The sequence below is a fragment of the Galeopterus variegatus genome, unplaced genomic scaffold, assembly GCF_000696425.1.
Source record: "Galeopterus variegatus unplaced genomic scaffold, G_variegatus-3.0.2 Scaffold1764, whole genome shotgun sequence".
Lineage (NCBI taxonomy): Eukaryota > Metazoa > Chordata > Mammalia > Dermoptera > Cynocephalidae > Galeopterus > Galeopterus variegatus.
This window is the reverse complement of record NW_007727875.1, coordinates 68,017-83,617: the sequence shown is the minus strand read 5'-3', so window position 1 is coordinate 83,617 and position 15,601 is coordinate 68,017.

The window sequence follows — 15,601 nt, the reverse complement described above, 5'->3', positions numbered from 1 at the left end:
TTAAATAGGCTGGTTTCCTTCACTAGAATCACAGAGAGTTTTTTAAAAATCCAGATTTTTGGACTTTAGAACCAGTCTACTAAATCAGAATCTCCTGAGGATTTTAAGTGCATGACTAGTAATTCTGGTGCATCCACCCCAGGTATTCCTGGGAGCTGGGATTGAAAAACACTAGAAAATAGGAAGGGAGACCTGAGTTCTTATTCAAATTTTGCTCTGCTTTTTCATAGTTCTGTGAACTTGGACAGTTACTTGACCTTCTTGAGCTTTAGTTATCCCATTTCTACAGTAAAAGCAATGATAAAATAGCAACAAGGTTGTGATACATAAAAAGACAGATGATATTCAATATTATCAAAAGAGAAGAAAAATTCAATGGTTATATACCATATATTGTTTTTTCCCCAAATTCTATCATCATATTTGCTGCTACTTGAATGATTCTTACCTCATTCCCTCTCTTCTTTCCTCTGTGAATGAAATTGTCCATATAAAAATAGTAATTTTTTAAAAACAATTTTATTTGTATTAATTCTATAAAACATTTCTACTTCATACTGGAAAAATAGCTAACTTCATTTCTAATTTAAAATGATCAATAGGCAATGTTTCATTAATAAAACACAAAGACTAAATTTTCTATTTAATAAAACTAAATTCTATTTTTATTTCAAGTTTGATTAAGGAATTTCAATCTCATATGTGCTCTGAAATTTTAAATTTGGAATCAGGTCTGTGTACAAATGTATTAAAAATATATTCAGTTCTAAATTGTATTAAGTAAGTTAGCCATCTGTTTTAGAGAAAGATACCAAGTGCTCAAAATTAAACTTGACAAATATTTCATCAAAAGCTTGTGTGAAAAAAGTGTTATTTATGACTCAGAAGGGCTTGTGCTGAAGTACTTTTTCTTTTTAGCCACAAGATGGTGCTTTTGCACTCTGTATTTCCATTGAGAACGTTAAAAATATTTTTTAAATGGTTGACAAAAGACTTTAATTTTAGCAGAATTATTAGAGCTCAAAGCACTTGTGACAATTTCCAAAAAATACTCCCCACTACACCTTTGGGTAAGAAATGTTAATATGAGGGCGAAAATGAATGGCATTTTTTAAAATCTGTACAAACAATTCACTTTATCTATTTTTAAGTTGGGTTATAACTGTCAGAGTGTTATTTTTATGCACAACTGAGAAAAGTCTCTCCAAGTAACCAACATCTGTATGTAACTATATAATCCCCAACATACTATGGACCCATTTATTACAACTTCAAAACTGGAGCTTGTGAAATGCTGGTTCCAGTAAGTTGTCTTAATGCAGTTGGGTCCAAAAGAGAACTTCTCTAAAAATAGAAATGTTGTGCTTTATATCTAAAATTGCTTGTTTTCGTTTGCATATATGCCATTGTTTCTTTTTTCTTTTTCTTTTTATGCTCTTTTTCAAAAAGACTGCTTGGCTTGTGCCATACTGATATTTCATGGAATCTTAAAATTTGAGAGTTGAAGAGCCTGTAAATATCTTTCAATCAACCCCCTAGCCAAAGAAGGCATTCTTTGTATATCATCTCGTGATTGTCCACTGTTGTTCCAACAAGAACCTTTCTGTGCTGGCTTTTTGTCAAAGCTTCTGTCATTAAAAGATTGGAGTGCTCTTTTTTTAAAAAAATCTGTTAACTCTTTTTCAGATTGTACTGCCCTAAGAGAATTTCATGAGGACCAAATATTTTATAGTTTCACTATATCTTGGCTTTTAAAATGTAAGCCACTAGAGCATTTGAAAAAAGAATTATTATCTACCTGCCTGATAGGGCTTTGAGAGATATTGTATCCCAACTTTTTTTTGAAGCTTTCAGGAAACTAGTTGCCATTACAAAAACAACTCTCAGTTTTACCAAGGATGGACTATGCTTTCATCTAACTGGAAATTTCAACCTCAAACCATTTAAAGTTTCTTGTTCCACCTGACCAGCCTTTTGCCTGATGTCTCAGGGGCGGTACATAAGAATGAATGCTGTCTATGTGAAGCATAGTCTGTATTTCCATTCAAGCAGAATTATTATTTCATATTTTGAAACAAAAGTTTTTACTAAATTGATAACCTGTTGCATATCTTAATTTCTTTCCAGGCTTTGTGTATGAATGGGGGTATGGGTTGAAGGGAAGTAAAGTAGAAGAAAGGCAGAGGAGGTAGATGTGGGGTTACCTAAATTACATGGAGGCAGCAAGGTGACACCTTCCTTCACAAAGGCTCACCTTCTGTTAGTAGCTTCCTGTCTAAAGCAGCTACTTAAAGCCTCCCAAGTTCTCCAGAACAATTTTGCTTGACTTTTTGTAAAGACTGCCCCTACTACGAAACTGATTTTCCTGTTTTCAAGGGTAGGAGGTTGAGACAGTTTTTGCTGTGCTGTATATTTAGATTGTATCAATTCCTGCAGTTAGTGTGCTGTATCTTGGAATCCTTAGTCATCTAAAAACGGAGTAGGAGAACATACAGCTATAATTCTCGATTCAAGGATTAAGTTTCCTTGGTATGATTACCACCATCTCGAGTGTCATTATTTCTTGAATTCTGTACTCCAAGAGAAGAGAAGATTTAACAGTCAGAGCCCTCCTGTGGACTGTGGAATTTGTACTGAAGCATTTACGACAAAGGGATGATTGAGGGGGAATGTTGGTAAAGGAAATTTGATGTGATCTGCATCTACGTTAGGTTAGCATTGCCTAAAGTGCATGAACTCCTTAGTACAACATGTTCATGAGAGTCGCTTTTATGCCTAGTTACTTGAGAAGACAAAAGACACTATTTGGCACACATTTCTGAGGTGCAAATAATTCAGATGACTTTTCTCTTCCCTGTTTGCTGTGCCCACTGCCCTGTCAAAATTGTGAAGGGCTCCTTAGTACAACATGTTCATGAGAGTCGCTTTTATGCCTAGTTACTTGAGAAGACAAAAGGCACTATTTGGCACACATTTCTGAGGTGCAAATAATTCAGATGACTTTTCTCTTCCCTGTTTGCTGTGCCCACTGCCCTGTCAAAATTGTGAAGGAAGTATCTGTCATGCTTTACAATATATTTTGGTGGATACCATGATACATTTTCATGGGGAAATATACCGTACTCATCTCATGATCATATGAAGTGTTTTGATATGAGGGTGAGAGAGTGATTCTGAGGGCTGTACAAACTAGAGCTACATCTAATACAAGGGTACTTCAAAAAGTTTGTGAAAAAATAGAATTAAAAGATAATACAAATCTTTCCATGAACTTTTTGGAGTACCCTTGTACATACCTAAGCTCCATGAGGTTCCATGTGACTCTGAGCTAAGAAAACACGTGACCTAGTTGGACTTTCAATGTTTTTTGTAAAATCAAAGTTTGTGCCATGACTTTATCTGCCTTTTTCCTTTCTCCCTCAAGTTACTTAAAGTGGCACATTTCATGGTTTGCATAACTCAAAGATGCCTACTTCGTGGGAAGATATTAAGTTGCATTTCTTGTTCATTTTAATGCATGGAGGAGGGAGCATTTCCAGGTAGTCCTTCCTACCCATCATTAACTTAGATGGATTAACCAATTATTGGCCATTTAATTTTCAAGCATTATATTGACCAAAGTTAACAGTGCTGACAGAAGAGGACCACCAATTCCTAAGACATCTCTTTTTTTTTGCCAGGGATTGGCATAGATGTTATAAGAAGCTGTTCTTGTGTTTTGAAGCCAGACAGGATTAAAATCAGGCTGAACAAGTCAAGCCAATATCTTGAATAATTTGGGCTACCAGGATTCAGTTTGCAGGAAAGGAAAAGCCAGACCAGGAATTTGGGTTGGAGGGTGGGGTGAGGGCAGGACAGCTGGGGACACCTACAGGCAGGAAATTGTGATATACTGATGGCTCCCCATCTGACTGGGGCATCTTTCAAGTCCTATGCAAGAATCTAGTCACTGGTAGCTTTTAAATAATGAATTGTGGCCATTGACATCAATTCCAACTGCAATTTCTTCTAACATCTGACTAAGTTTGTCAGACAATAATTATTTACCATTCTGATGAGTCCAGGTGGTCTGCTAATTAATTCTTCAGTGGGATGCTTGCCATCCTTGCTGTTCCTTCATCCTGCACACGAGGGTTGTGCATAAACAGGATTGGCACAGGGCCTACCATAATGATCATACACCTTGAAAGCTTGGTGCCAAGTGTTACTTAATTCAGTTTCCCTGAGGTCAAGAAGGGAGGGCTTCACTGTGCCGCGCATTTACAATTTTCGGTAAAGAGTAGGTGAAAATGTGGTTCTACATTAGGCAGTTTTGCAAATTCCTGTCCCAGTGAATATTGAAAAAGTAATTATGACTAGGTGCAAATATATTGCTAATCTGTAAATTAGTGTTAAGTACATAGAACTGAGAATTTGGCAATATATTAACATTTCAGTAAACATAATCACAAGACTTAAAACTATCTGTGATTCTTTCTAGGCAAAAACATAGGGAAAAAGTAAATGAAGTGAAAGCTCATAACCCCTTACTAATAATGAAAATAAATGAGAAATCAGGTTAACATATTTTAAGCATGTCTTTCTTAAAAGATGGGGCTGGGAATGATATGAATTATATTTGTGCACGGAACTAATTAAAATATGTTTAATTGATAAAGATTGTTGATTAGTTATGTTTTCTTGCAATCTCTGCTAGAAAAGTCAGACCTGGAGGCATATTATTCAGTTTCATTTTCTGTACTGCCTTTTTAAAAAAAATCCAACTTATTTTACGTTAAACTGCATTGGGGGATGCAAGTTATGAGCAATATTTCACTTCAGATAGACACCCAATTAAGTTGACCTTGTCATTAAGAGAATCATGTGTTTCATTGCTGAATTTAAAGCTTTGATAATCATTTTAATGGTGCTTCAAAATGACCAGAAATCCTTGGCAATAGGGATTGCAAATTCTCACATTTCCCCAGGCAAATATAGAAGAGGACAGGCCACCTAGTCATGTTCCAAAAGGCTTTTTCCCTTCTTTATCAGATAAGTATTTATGGCAGACATGCTACCTCTAGGCTTTACCGATGATGATGATAAACTGAGAAGGAATGACAGCTGACGGAGAGAGGAGAAACACGAAGGCGAGCATGAGCCCTCTTCTTGGGCGTCAGTGTGCATCAGCGGTGCCACACAGCATCCGCGGGAATGTGGGGGTGGGGACATGACAAGGACAGTGTGGACTGACTCACTCTGTGATGCAGAGTTTTAGAAATTCCAGGAACTTGAAGAAAGCTCAAGAACTCTTAAATCCCATATCTGATATTTTCTAAAAATGGAGCCACATTTGTATTTCAATTAGCTTTTATTATTTCTGTCCCCTTCTGGAAAACTGTAATTTTTGAACATTACTGTGATAACATGAATGTGGTCACGTAGTACTGATTCAAGTAGGATCTGTCTTCCATGGAACCCGAAGTCCTGTGTAGATAGATGCTTTTCTTCCTCTGCTAAGTTCTGTTGAGACTAGGACAACTCTACTAGTGTTTAGTAGTTAGGTTGTTTCCTAAATATCTCAGATGCCTACAAGATAATCTCCTGCAACAAAGACTTCTTTGATCTATACTTACTTCTCATCCTCTAAGGCAGAAGCTGGATTTTTCATTCTATTTCAACTCAAGAATAATTTAATATCGTATTTGTAGTTTCATCCACGTTTTTTTTTCCTTTTTTTTTAAAAAATAACTTCTTTGATATATTTTCTGAACAGATATATTTTCTTAAATGGAGGCAAGGTGCAAGGCCTTTCAGTTCTTGATTTTCGTGGTTGTTCTGTGACAAGTGAAGTGTCATGGAAATCTCACTGGTGTGCAGTGTGGGTTTTTTGTTTTCCTCTTATCCGTACAAACTATGGGCTCTGTGAACTATGTATCCTCTTTTTAATATGCGTAATTTCTTTATGCTTACCCTCCCAATCTAAATCAAAGTCCAGTTTACATTGGCCACTGGAAACTTGTAGCTCTTAATGACAGTCTTCTTGAGAGAGAGAGGTCAACAAAGCTCTTGGGAGATGTGCACACATGCCTGCTATTTCTCCTTTCTCAACCAGGCACTTCTGAGTATTCAATACCCTTGTTAAAGACACATCCTCCACCCATATGCTAACCAACAAAATCCTCTCTGTTATGCTATGTTAAAATTTCACTTCACAGCATCAAAAGTGAATGCAACAACCATCATCCTTACCTGCAGTGCTTCTGTACACTCAGACTTTTCCTTTTCTGTTGTCAAATGAATCCTTAAGCATCACACCACAGCATCAGTGGTCTCCAAACTGATTATAATCATAAACCCCATCAGTAAAAGGTCTTTTGAGCATGCATTTACCTTACCAACTGTGTGTATTCACTTAATAGATTATATGCATGCAATTATATTGTATGTTCATATTATATTATAAATATAGTGTATAGTATATTCACAATTTAGCAATAATATAGTAATGGTAATATTAATAATGCAGTGTATTAAAAGCTAGTGATTTATACAGACTAGTGAAAACTAGTATCTAATATATTATAAAATAATAAAGGTTATATTACATGGTAACACAAAATATAGGAAATAAAGGGTATGACATATGAAAGTCAATGTAAATATAAATACAAGGATAATTATTTTTCTCCTAAATCTAATTGAGTGTCTTATACAGCACCCTGGGGTTCACACATCACCTGTGACAAATGCTGCCGTATTCTAGCATAGAACGTTAATGAAATTGTTACTACAAACAATCATATAACTTAAAGTTATATTATATCCTTTTTAGAACATATATTATGTGACTTGCTGATTTATTCTTTGACTTCATTTATCAGTCCTTAAGACAATATTGAAAATAATTTGCATTTCCTGAGGGGCTACTCGTATAGCAGTGAATAGAATATCTAGAGCAGTAATGGAAAACTGGCCTGAGATTAAAACTTTCCTCTGAATAGACTAGAAAGTAAACAATTTGTAAGTGATTAATTGTGACTTTATGGGAAAAAATGGAGAAACAAGTACACGCTCTTATTTTTGACGTATATTTCTTAGTGGAAGGTTATTTAGAGAAGTTGGAGTATGTGTGATTTACATGGAAGGCTACAACTAATGATGCTAACTGATAGCTGATAAACAGGGAATGCTTTGGAATTACATTATCTTAAATAGTTAGAGACAATCTCAGAATTCCTTGGCTCTTTATTGCAAATTACTCCAATGTTGTATTTGTTTTATTGAGTCTTCTAGATCAGATCATTGTATATTATTTTACCACATCCAGTGAACTAATTGTAGACATTCAATGCTTTCAAACACTTTTCCTGCTCCAGGGTCTTTGCACTTGTGCTATTCTCCATGCTTTGCTTTTCTCTGATATTTTCATGGCCCTCTCCCTCATTTCCTCAGGTTTTTACTTAAATGATCTTCTCTGTGACACCAGCTCTAACCACCCTATTTAAGATTACAACTTTCCTCTAGGATTCCTTACCCCTTACCTTGCTTTATTTCTCCTTATCATTTGTCATGATGCAACATCAACAGTCTCTTTATTTTTCATGTTCATTTTCTGTCTCTTCCCAATATAATGTAATTCTGTGATGGAAGAGTGTGTGTCTGTTATTTGCTGCTGTATCTCAAGTGTCTGGAACAATGCACATAGGAATCACTTGATAAACGTTTACTAAATGAAGAAATGAATGATGCAAAAATAGGTAATTTCGTTTATCTAACAAACATTTATTCAGTACTATCTATGTGCAGGTAACCATAGAGGTCACTCAGCATGTGATAGTGAATAAAAATGGCATAGTCTCTGTTCTGAAGGAGCTTATAGCATATCTGGGAAGACCAGCCCATAAGTGAATATAACATGATGATATAAATGCCATAAAGGGCCGGCCCGGTGGCGCACTGCTACAGTGCGCCGCTTGGGAGCGCGGTGGCGCTCCCGCCGAGGGTTCAGATCCCACATACAGACCGGTTCCCGCTCACTGGCTGAGCGAGGTGCGGGAGCAACACCGAGGGTTGCGATCCCGTTGCCGGTCCTGGTCCGGTATGGGCGCGACACTGAGGGTTGCGATCCGTTGCCGGACACGAAAAAAGACAAAAAGGGAAAAAAATAATAATAATAAAAAAAAATAAATGCCATAAAAAACTGAGAGACTGCAGGAGAGCTATTAACTCTTCCCGGGATAGTCAGGGAAGGTTTTGCTGAGGGGTTGAACGTTGAGATGCATTCTTAAATTTGAGCAGGAATTCATTTTGGAGAGACGGGTTGGAAAGAGAGAATAGGTTTCATTAACCACGCATGGATATGTAGTTCTGTCAGAGAGGCTGCTGCTGGGGCAGTATTTTCAGGCAGGTGAATACACATGGGAAGAAAGTTTGGTCGTCTTTCTGCACTGAGTACCTCTGAAGATCACTCTTGGCTAGCAGCATTAACTGCTGGGTACAATATTTCTATCTTTGTGGTCTTCTTTGCCTCTCAGCCAGTATGATGCTTTTTTTTTTTTTGCTCATACTAAAAGAGCCACCTCATTTTCCGATTGTTTTATGCCAAGTTGGTGTGTTGCCTGTGATTGTTTCCCAGCATCCCACAGCTTGAAGTTTGCTTTCGTGTATCCTTATGGTGTTTCTTATGCCTGCCCTGCTTGCAGGCTACATATGTTGTACCATTTTACACTTGGAGACCTTCCAAAATGCATGAGAGAGAATGAGACCAAAGTGGTTGCCTTTAACCAGAGGGGGATAGACAGGCAAAGAAACTTGGATTCCCAGAATCAAAGAGTTGAAACAGCCTGGTGAAGTCAAATAGTCAGTCCTCTAGACTCTTGGCAGGATTGCAGAAAAGCCATTCCACGAATACTACTAACATTTGCTCAAATATACAACTAAATGAATTTTACATTAATTCTACATAACAATTAACTATTATAAATTGGATGTCGAATACACAACTTTATCTGCATAGGATAATGCAAATTTCCATTTTTGGTAATATAATTATTCATGCAAATGACAGATATTATGATGTTTAAAAAATGAAATGTTTAATAATGCTTTCCATTTCTTGGTATATGTAACTAAACAAACTATTAAGAAATTAAAACAACTTTTACTCTTTTGTAAAAGATGACGATTGGAAGGCATTCATGTTTGAGAGGTCTCTTACTGAAATGGAATTCTTTTTTCTTCACGTTGATAGCGACCTTTTAGAATGATGTGAATATCTGGTACTGGTTAGAAGGTAACCTTTTGTAAAGTGATCACATCCAATTTTGTAACTGGGGCCTTATGCAACCCAAACTGTTAAGAAGAGTTACTCACAGACAGTACATAATATAGGAATAAATATAGTGATGGGGGAAAAAGAGGAATTATTGGAAACTGGTCAAGACAGGGATCACTCAACAAATATGATAGGTACTATGACATACCATGAAAATACAAGACATCATCCATCTAGTCAAAGAGTTCCTCAGCTGATTGGGGAGATTACACATACACATCTGAAAACAGTACATGGTATATGCTCAACATTCTGAATAAGCATTTCAAAGACTTTTCTGAAAGAAGTGGTTCATTTCTGAGCTTTCTGAAGAAGTGGTTTATTGGCAAGTACTCCTGAAATTTAGTGGTTGGAGAAAGTGCTGTGGGATGAAGTGGACAGAGCAGATACTCTGGGTAGAAGTGGAAACTGAGATGAGATGGAAGGGAAGGCTTTGCATGGATAGGGAGAAATAGCAAGGACATCTTGGATTAGAAACAAAATTTTTAAAAACCACACGATTAAATGTGTAAAAATGGTCATGAGAAGAACATACATGATCATTTTGGAAAAGTTGAGTTGGAGGATTTGATAGAGGCTAGAATACATTTTCAGTTTGGAATGCCAACATGACAATCTGAGTTTTATTCTTTCAGAAATGAAGAGCTGTAGAAGGCTCTGATCAATGCAGCAGCATGAAGAAGGTAGTGTCCTAAAGAAAGGAAGCACAGGAATTAGTTCTTACGGTATTAACAAGACACAGACTAAAGAATTGATTGAGACTATATAGAGATCACCTAATATAGTCAGAACAGTGGTCAGGAATGATAGCTTTAGAGTAAATTATCCAGGTTTGAATTCTGGTGTCACCACTTACTAGTTATAACCTTGGATAAATCAGTTAACTTCTCAGTGCTCCCTTTTCCTCATCTACAAATTACGGATATTGATAGGATTCCATTTTGACTTTGTAGATGAGCTGATATCCGTAAGGCTTTTAGAACAGCTCACAGTAAGATTTTAAGTAGTGTCAGCTATTTTTAGTACTAAAGGACAGTTCCAACTATCTTCTGTACAGAGATTATTGGTCAGATTTCTATACCATCTCTAAAATGGAAATAATGACAATTCCTGCATTGCAGAGGTGTGGTCATGATCAAATGAAATAATTCCTCTAAAACTGCCTGGCACAGAGAAAGCATCAGTGGTGGTTAATTGGCTAATCTGAGCCCTCTGATCCCAGGCCACAATATAATTTGATATATTTTAGGTTGGATAGGTTCGTTTGGTATGATTGGCAGAAGAATCCCTGTGAACTTTGGACTCAGAAATCAGACTCAGACTGAATACCTTATTTGGGTTTCCTGCAGAATGATGAAGGCACAAAACATGAAGAAAAAGCCTTTGTTTGGTAAAACTTGATAATTTTCTGTTATTGCCAAAACAAACTCATTTGGACTAATAAAAATTGATTTGGAAATTTTAAAATAAAAATTACACACCAAACAGGATGTAGCCTGTTTAGGGAGGAAATGATTCACTAGATTAACGTAATGAGACAGCTCTATTTGTGCAAGACTTAAACAATTACTAAGTTCTATCTTCCACACTTAATGCTGCTGTGGCTGCCCAGCTCTGGTCTATTGCAGGTGGAAAATGAGAAGCAAAGATGGAAATACAAATTTCCTGTGTGTGTGTCTGTGTGTGTGTATGCAGGCGTGTGCGCTTGCATGCATGCACACACATATACTTAATGCCTTCTCTGGCTATCAACTTTTCTTACTACTTTGTGCTTCCAAATTATTTTTAAATTTTAGTGTGTTCTTGGCAGAGGATAGATTTCCTTTCCACGAATAAAAGGTAGCGAGAGCAAAGGCACTAAGTAGAAACTGTCTAAAAGTAGAAGGAATACTGTTAAAGGTCCGTCTCCTTTTCCTTTTCCTGTGAGAGAGGGTAGAGAGTGGCATGTGGCTAGAGAATTTGCAGCCACATGATAGAGGACGGGAGAGCTATCACCTGCTTTGCTATGCAGGGTGCCTAGCTTAACCCATCTTTCTTTGGCAACTGTGCCCCAGTGAGAAAAGCTAGCGGTCCATATGTTGAGTAGGCATCATGCCATTTTGACAGGCGTGAGTGTCGGCAAGAAAGGGACCATGTATGAGCATCAAATGTGTTTGTTGTGGAAAGGATTCTAGGCCAGGAATATTAAAATAACTGTCTGTCCTTAGCTCTAGCACATATGGTTAAGGAGATATGCTATGATGACTCACATTAACGTTGGAAAAAATATATATAGAATACGCAACTGTGCTATGTAAGTTTCTGGTGTTGATAAATTGGGCCTGGAATCTTCACAAAGAAAGGTTGTAGAGAAACATTCATAACAATAATAGACTCCTTTCTATGTATCAAATAAGAATGACTAAAAACTAAAGTCACATACGATTATAGTCCTGAACTGATGAATAGACTGAAGGATCCTGTTAGACTTTTGCAGAAAGGTCCTCGGGTATTTCCTAACACTATTTGAAAAGTAAATGGGGTAGAATGGGTCATTTAATATTTCAATTACAAAGAAATTAAATTAATGTTAGCAATGTTAGTTCAACTATTTTCCTGCTATAGGGACCATTTGTTTTAAAATCATTAAAGGATTTTAAATGACATTGTCCTGACATTTGGCGTAATTAAATTACAGGAATTAGTATAAAGTCATTTCATCTCTCCCTAGCTTTCTAAATGAATAGTACATCTTCCTATATAGGAAATAAAAATATTGAGCTATTTTCATACTTATATTGATTTGTACATGTATGTTTGTTTGTTGATTGTATAAACTTTTAGGCATGAAACTGGTTCAAGCAATAATTGTCCCTTCATAGATCCAAAAGGCTTGCTTAACTCCTTGAAAGGCAGCATTGTATGGTGCAAAAGATGTAGAATTTCGAGTCTAAAGACATAAATGTAAGATTTGCTGGAAGTCCACAAGATATTTAAACTTAATCCTATATGCACACATACACATTCCTTCCTCCAAACCCACACAAGCTTGGCATTTGTCATTTTGAAGCCTAGAGAGGCACATCTCGTTTGTCTCTAGCTCTAGTAAGTTGGCCTCCTAGGGAAATGCCCTAGTAACAATCTAAATATATATCAAGGAGGCATCTCATTAAAGAATGTGTTGTTTCCCAAGATCTTGTTCTTCAAAGATGAAAAACAACTTTTAATATACTACATAATTTTCTTATATATTATGTGTATTGTTTATTTCCTGCTTCCTCTGACAAGAAGACAATCCTTTGGGAAGGACTTTTTGTCTGTTTTTATCATTGTTATTATTGCTGGAATCTACCTAGAACAATACCTGGCACATAATGGTAATGTGACAAATATTTTGTTGAGTGAATAAATGAATAAACAAACTAGACCTTTCTATGAGGATGGCTTAAAAGGCAGATGCCTGCATTCTGTTCAGTGGTGGTGCCAAAAGCAGTGGCCTCTCTAGTCCCCAACAGCTCCTTCCATTCCCAAATAAAAATATTACTTGTAATATGGCCAATTTAATCATTCTTATATAAAGTGTGAATAAAAGTTTAGAAAACTTTAATATTGATATTGATCCACAGCATATACACTAAGTTAAGAAGAGTGTGCTTGCTTTGCAAACATAGCCTCATGGCAAACCTCCCAGCTTCCTCTTTCCACCAGATGGCCTCCCCTAAGCCCTACCCTGTGTAAAATTCTCAAGATGGAGCTGGCCCTATCTCAAATCCAAATCAGGGTATCTGGGGTAGGACCAGGAATCAGCATTTCCCACAAACTTCCCAGGTGGATCTTATGTAACACTAAGGTCTGAGAAATGCACAGCCCTGGAGCTTCCTATTTGTACATAGATTGTTTACTCCTTGTTCTCATCCAAGTCTCTTAGGACACTCACCAGCTTTACAGTGGTAGATGCAAATCCCAGAGTTTTGTGGCTGCCTGAAGTTGGGTTAAGGCTGATTTTATTATCCCTTTCATGAGATCTAATGGATGAAGGAGAAATTATCTCACAAGCTTGGACTAGGCAGTAAAGAAGGAATTGGATATCAGTTTGATTGCAGACTTCAAGTTTTGCAAAAACTATAAAACTATCTCTGAAAACAAAACAAAACAAAACAAAACTTAATTTTGCAAAGCACTAGCCTTTTTTTTTTTTTTTTTTTCGTTTTTTCTTCCTGAGATGCACATTCCAGGGTCTCAACAGGCATATACAGTGCCTTAATGCAAATTTGGGAAGCATGCTTTCCCCAATTGGATAAATTCCAAAAACGTGCCCCCCCACTGGGCACATCAATTGCAAAAAGGTGTCTGTGTCTTAGATTGACTCAAGACCAGCTGAGAGGAGCTTAGGCTAGGTTTCTGATTGCTCTGGTGCCCTTTTGGCTGTTTTTTTATGTGTGTGTGGGGTGAAATGGCCCAACTCCACAATTGTATGGGGTGAGGTTCCTGATAATAGGGGCAAAAGCTAATCTCTGGTGATGGGGTAACAATGAGTACTTCGGGGGGCCCCAGTGGTCTGCTGGTCCAAAGATGGGCCTCTTCCTTTGCTCTACAGGAAGCATCTGTATTGTAACAAGTGCCCCTTGATAAAAAGTAATAAATCTCTTCTTGTTCAAATGAAAGGAGATTGTGATTATTACTTTTACTTCTGAGAGACCCCAAAAGTCATTTCCATGGTACTAAGAGGAGGAACAAGCCCTCATAGTGGGAACAGAATAGACCCCTTTGCAGCTGGACAAGAGATTAAAGTACTCAGGTTTGAAGAGTAGCTCTTAGTGAGCATGAACATATAGATCCCCACCTCTGTTACACATGGCTTCAAAATTTGGGCAAGTCATGTCACCAATCTAAAATTAACATCATCTTGGGTGTTGTGGAATGCTTCAGATAGTGCTTCAAAAAATGAAGAGTGTCAATGTTAATAATGATTTTGGAAGAGTGTATTTTATCGGGGTAGGGACTTTGATAAGTTCTTAAAGTTTTTCGAAAGCTAAAGTATATAACATACATTTCAAAGAAAGAAGTGTAGACCTTTCAGATCTAAATCATATATATATTTTATCTGAAATGGCTGCCTTCCTGAGGGACTAATCAAAAAATTTTTGTGCAGTATTGTCACAATATTGTAAATGTGTTTAAATATAGAAAATATCACAAAGAGTAGGTAATCCAAATCCCTGCCAAACTAGCATCAAAGATTATTGGAAGACTAAAGAATATTTTTTACTAATCAGATGTAAGAGTCAACGGGTGAAAAAGGGGTATGTAAGAAAAAAGAAAAAGACAAATTTCAAGAATTTCTTGAACAGGGAATTTGATTGGATAAGACTATTTCTAATTCTCAAAGTTTAGAGTTTATTACTGTACATTAGAATCATCTGTGATCTTTTTTGAAATGTCATTCTTGTGCTCCATCCCAGAGATTCTGATTTAAGAGGCCCAGGAATCTGCATTTTAATAAGCACCTGATATAGACAGACCGAAGGCCACACTTAGAGAAACACTGGAGGAGGTGAACTCTTAGGTCAATCTGCACTTTAACTTCCTTGAGTCATTTATTTACATAGAAGGTGTTTTCCGGAATACTTGTCAGAAATCTAAGCAAAGCATTTCTTTTAATGACTCACATAGTTGTAGAAAAGAAAGATCTTCATGAAATCTGCTCTGGATTTCTTCCATGCTTTCAAATTAAAAAAAACAAAACAAAACATTGATGTTTAAATAATCATTCAATATCTCTGATGCTGTAACTAATTGTTTGAAAGTGATCCCATTATGCCAAGAAATATTTGAGACTTTTGAAAAATATATACAGAGAGTAGGAATGTGTTATACTTCCATGGAAACACTGCTGAATGTTTGTCTAAATAAAAAAGAACAATTTAGCTTTGAGGCTGCTTCTTACATAATCTGAAGTACTGCATCATAACCTAGACTGCAATTAAAATCACCTGGAAATATTAATCAGCTACTTATATCTGAGTCCCTCCCTAGAAAAACAAAAAAAAGGAAATTCTGTGGATGGGGATGAGACGTAGATTTTGTTTAAAATTCTGTTCTACTACAGTTGAGAACCACTGATAATCATTAACACAATTTCTGGTTTGAAATCTCTTTCCTTTATTTTGCCTGTGATTAAGAAAGTTTATCTGGTTTCTGTTCTCAGTTGAATGGGAGAGAGAAAGCATTAATTGCATTTGACAAATATTTATAAGTATAATTTCTGACCTTATGGAACTTACTAATTAACACAATATTTATTAA